Here is a 6,000-nt window from a genome sequence, read left to right on the forward strand (position 1 = left end):
GGGTAAAATATCATAAGTAAAGGGAAGCATGGGAATGAGTTGAGTGGGAATTACATATACAAATAAAAGTTATGGTCCATGTTCTAGTTTCCATGTTGGGTAGGAGATATAAATTTATTTATTGAATTCAATTATTTCAAACAAGCAAAGAAAGAAAGAAGGGTTATGCATGGATGTATGATAGGAATATGTCACAAGAATTGTAATTATTAAAGTAATAATATTAATCCATCATTGTCACCTGAGATCCAAAGGCAAACTGAACACAAGACCACAAATCCCTCAGTATATTTTTTTTTTCATTTTCCTAAGGACCAGTTTTATATTATGGATTAGCATTAGGCAGTATGTGAATCCACTTATGGAATAGTAATGTAGCCCAACCAACTTAATTTTCCAAGAGATTAAGACTGTAAATGAATTTGGATAATACCAAAACTTCTAATAGGGAGTTTGGATAACAAAGGACAGAGACAAAGGAAAACTCTGCTAAATGCACAAAGGACAGGCAAGAGATGACCAGACTTAGAAATGTTCAAATAGCATAAAGGTGACAGCCAGAGACACTGGGTAGGAAATAAATGAAGGGACAGCTGGAAAGAACATAATCATCTATTAACAGTACTGCCACTAAAATTACTTATTAATTTACATCTCTTTCCTCTCTGAAATAGGAAATTTACTCTAATGTAGAAGGAAGACAATGGGGAGCTATAGTTCTCATGGACTTCCCCTCAGCACTGTAGCAGATAAAGTTTCCACTTATTCTACTTAATGGCAGGACTTGTATGGGGAGAACTGCCAAAGTTATAATCCAGTTTACAAAATGCTATAATAATTAGTTTAACTGCCTTTTCAGTGATTGATCTCAACTTATCACTACCCTATTTCAACCTCATCATCAGCCTTCACAGATTGTAGGATAGAGTTGAATCTCCTATAGGGCATTCTATGATGTGGCCTTGTCTACCTGCCCAACTTTATCCACCTCTTTCACAGGCACCTTATCCCAGTTTCCTTGAATTGACTGCTGTCTCTTGACTGCATCATGTACTCTCACTCTTTGCACATTTTGCTACTGGTAGTCTGTTTCCTCCATTATTATCTAAGTAATCCTGACAGTCCTCCAGTATATCCAGCTCAGGCATCCCATCTCCAGGAAACCTTCCTTAACCACCCAGGCAGAAAGGCTGCCCCTCTAAGCACCTCTATGATATTTACAGTAACCATGGCTTACATTTTGGCATCTGCTCCACACTTAGTGTTTTTTGAGGAAGATATTTATGTTGTTCAGTACCTTTTGGGAATGAGGCAAGGTGTACACACAACTGTGTGGTCATTTTATGTCTCTACTGCCAGTATGAAGCCAATGTGTATGTTGTTCAGTAAACATTTGCCAAATGGATGGAATGTCGAAGATAATTCTATAGCCAAAAGTAACATGCAGTAAGTAAAATGGGGTTTACTTTAATCTGGACATTGGCAGATTTGGTATTTAATTTAGCTAGTGGGTGGGTTCAGAGAGGGCCTAGCTATCTGTACAAGAGGGAGGCTATGGAAGGGATTTAAGCATCACATTTTTAATGGAAGGTTGTACTCTGCCAATGTTCTCTAGCTGTCCTGACTCAGGGTTTCTAGGACCTTTTGACAGTGCCTTTCATCATTTGGTTCTGAGCTAATCTGGCATGTGGTACAAGATAGGCTTCTAGACCCTGATGCACAGGTATATCCACTGTAGCTCAATCTCAGAAGGGCAGTTTGGCTGCATATACTAAGTGTGCACACAGAGATTGCTGGATCTCCCTTTCAGATGTAAAGGGACTTGTCACTAAATAACATATCTTTTCAATAGACAGCAATTTGAAGCATCCTATTTGAGTTTTTTTCTGGGGAACAGTTGCAACAGTACCTCTAAAATGCCAGTGAATCATCTCTGACTAGAGCCTAAAATTGTAAGATGAAGCCATCTGTATTGCACTGGGAAAATATCATGTGGCATAATTAATTCTTTGGATGTGATGATTACTTAGGATCACAGAAATATAGTGTTACAAGGGCCCTCGGGGCCTTATCAAAAATTCCCAGATTCCTCCATAGACCTGTATTTAAACTTACCAAAAGCATAATTACACTGTTCTTTAGATTATCTAGTCACAACTTACATATTGCCAGTAATAAGCTTATGAAATTAGACAGATAACTTAATCTCTCTAGGCCTCAGTGTATCATTTTTAAAAGCGGGGGCAGGAACACATTTTTTTTTCCAAACAGACACTGTGATGCGAGTGTCTGTATACAGCCCCTTCACAGTTATTGGAAAATAGAGGATTACCTAAGGTAGATAGCATTCCAGTTTTGTATTGTTTAAAACACGGAATCTGCTATTTTCTTGCATGCTTCTGCCTCTGATTTTGCTAGGAAAAAACACCACAAAATTTGACATTAAAGTCACAGTCACTAGAACTGGCAATGGCCTAACTATGTCCTAGTTTCAATAGTCATTGCATTACCAGCCCCATTGAGACGTGATCTGGTGTAGACACTACAAGATTTGAGCCATAAAATAGGATAAGGATAGAAATCAGATGATCACCATCTGTGAGACTCTAGGTAAGTCACAGCATTGTTTATCATCTGGACTTCACATCTAATAATAGCTTTCTGACAGAGCATCTTATCTTGGTTCCCCACGAAGCAGGCTCTGAAACAAAGGCTTTTGTGGGAGTACCCTACTGGGGGGTGTGTGATTCCAGTAACACACATGAGGGACAGGGGAACAAAGCAGGAAAGGAGCCAGAACACATAGAGGAATATATTATTGTATTAACAACATGTAATCTATATTAATAATACCATATATTAATAATTATATAATTAATATATAATATATAATATAATCATATATTATATATAGGAATAATATATATGATTATATATAATATATAATATAATATTATTAATTATAATTATTATAATTATATAATAACGTAATATATTATTGGCTGTTTGATCCAAGAACATCTGAGGAGCAGTGCAAAATATGCCTCAGTGATGTCTTTCAGGAGGAGTAAGGAGAAAGCGTTTGTCCATTGGCTTCTATCTCCCATTGGTAAAATATTAACTTTGTAGGTTAACTGTTTCATACTTCTGATGTGCACATGTGTGGGCACATCACATGCAGGTGATTTGCCTTCCACTGTGGGGCAAAGCAAGGGGTAAGTAGCAGGAGACTGGTGAGTCAGTTTGTAACTGTATGAAGTTGGTTGGAACCTGTACCAAAGTGGTCAAAGCAACCATGGCTGTAATAAGAGGTGTAGCTGAGAAGATTTGTAACAGTGCATTAGAGGTATTTTCTAGATTTCTTGCCCATTCTTGATCCACCTGTGCTCTCAACCAGTCTACTGTGGATGTCCCTTCTAGATGGTTAGCAGCCACAATCTCTGCAAAGACAATGAGAGGAGTAGGGGAACAAAATAAGCTATAATCCCCATGGCCAAAGCTGCTCACATGGCTGTAATTAGTATCCTCATCCTCTCCTCTACCAGCCATTCTACATATTGCTAACCCTTGGTCAGCACTTGAGTTGGTCTAGGTCATTTGTCTGGTGGGATAACCCACATCTATATTCCAAGTAATCTGATTTCTTCATCACTTTGCCTTTGTTAGGACTTCTTTCCAACATGTGTCTATTTATCCTTGAGTAAAAAAAAAAAAAAAAAGACACCTCAGTAAACCTCCTGGACTTCAGATCTACTCATTCTTGCTCCCATTCCATTTTGTGGCAGCAGTTCCATCATCATGGTCGTCAGAGTCAGTTACTCCCAATGTGAGTTATTTTCTTTGCCTGCTGGTTTAGGGATTTTGAGAGCCTCACGATGTCATCACAATTTCAAGTTGAAAGGAATCCTTACAGTTTCTTTAGTAGAAATTTCACCCACTGAAAAACCTGGCCTCAAACATAACAGACCTAAGATTTTAGAGACAGAACACAAAATTCTGCAAGTGGATAACTTGGAATGATGATGGTTAGAGATAATACCATGTTCACCCTTGGTTCCTGGAATTGTGTATTCTAGTCATTAGAGACACAGCACCATGAGCATAGGTTTACTGCATGTACTATAACCTGGAGTACAGTCTCCAACCCTGAACTGGCATATTACTACGTATCAATACGTCTTCCACTGTTAAGTTATACTGCTGGATTATAGGTTTAGTCTATAACATAAGACAGGTGGATGCTATGGTCATATGTCAATTGTCTCACCCTCTTTGTTCACCAAGATTAACAGATGAAACATTTGATCAGACTTGACATGATGGTTCTGGAAGAATTACTGTAGGAAAAGAGGGGAAATACATATCCAGAGAAGGTTTCCATGTTGGTAGGGTCAAATCACACATCAGGTTACAATACAGATAAAGTAAAATAAAATAGAAAAGGTCCAATGTACTCAAGCTCTCACTTGGCTGGCTGGGCTTCTCAAGAAACTGTTACATAATGAGGAATTATTACTGGCTTCTGCTTGGGCAGGTTTGTCATTTCATAGTGGCAGCAGCTAAATCAGTTTTTTCCCCAATGAGAGAGATTCAAGAAGAAAACATTTGCCAAATAGCTTCCTATCAAGTGCCAGAGGCTATGTTGACTTGTAAAAATACCCAGACCACACCCAGCCCAGAGGCTGAGATTGCTGCCACCTGTTTAAGTTTACAATGCTCCTTCATTATCAACCACAATCCTCCTGGGTTTTCAGGGGCTACTGGTTAATTAAATGGCATCTACCACTTCTTTATATCTTTGGCAATGTCACTAATCTCTGCAATTTCTCTTTGGATAGGATGTTGTTTCTAACTTCCTACCCTGGTTAGTAGGAGATGAACAGTTTCAGAGACTTGTGCATGTCCATTGCTATAATAGTGGCTTTTATTCCATAGGTATATAGATCAAAGAGAAGATTCTGTCAGCTAGTCTACAAACCATAAATGATAAACCAAGTAAATAACCATAAGATAGATTCTCAGGCTCACTGGATCCACTGTGAGTTAAAATTATGCCATAATTCCAGCTGATAACAAGTATTCCTAAATAATTGCATCTCCCTATTCATAGAACTGGGAGCCTAATTTCTGTATGAAATAGTCTGAGATTAAGTCTCAATGATTTCAGCTCAAAGTCCCCTATATCTCCAGCCTTTATGTTAAAAATGTCTTTGAGAGTTATTGGTAATAAACACATTCTGTTCTTAACCAAGATACCCTCCAAGGGTAACTTATTTGGTCATTTGCACATTAACAATGGGTATATCTGAACTTCATTTAATTCAATAAACTTTAATACTCTCCACCCCATACCTATCCTAAAAAGGACATTGGGAGGGAGAAATTCAGTGATCTAAGGCTTGTTAGACAAGGGTAATAGTTCATGGTAAGATGATGTACACACAAAGGCTCTTTTTTTTTTTTTTAAGCTGAAAAATCACACTCATTTCAAGCAAGCTAGTTGTTGAGTACAGTTGTTAGGCAATAAGTAGGTTTCTGAGATAGGGTAAATCATCCCATTCTAAGTGTTTCTTCACCCTTCCCTTCTAAAATCACACTAATAACTGGCACTTACATAATAAGTTATAATTAACAAAACTTCCGTGCTCATTATATCTTTACTCAAAACTATATCATTACTCAAAACTACATCATTACTCAAAACTGTATCTCTCCCTTGCTCACAAAGCCATCAAATGAAATCTTCTTACTCCGTCTTCACTTGTTTTCAGGTTTTTCCATACTATCTCTGTTGACCTTTTAGAGGTAGAGGGGCTCCTGGGTAGCTCAGTTGGTTAAGCATGTGACTGCTGATTTGGGCTCAGGTAATGATATCATGTTTCTGGAGTTCCAGCCCCACATTGGGCTCCACACCTCCACACTGTGCAGTCCACAATGCTTGGGATTCTTCCTTTCTCCCTCTCTGTCCCTCCCAATGCTTTCTTTCTTGTTGTCAAAATA

Source organism: Panthera pardus, unplaced genomic scaffold (genome assembly GCF_024362965.1).
Source record: "Panthera pardus isolate Hobbes unplaced genomic scaffold, ASM2436296v1 HiC_scaffold_12, whole genome shotgun sequence".
Lineage (NCBI taxonomy): Eukaryota > Metazoa > Chordata > Mammalia > Carnivora > Felidae > Panthera > Panthera pardus.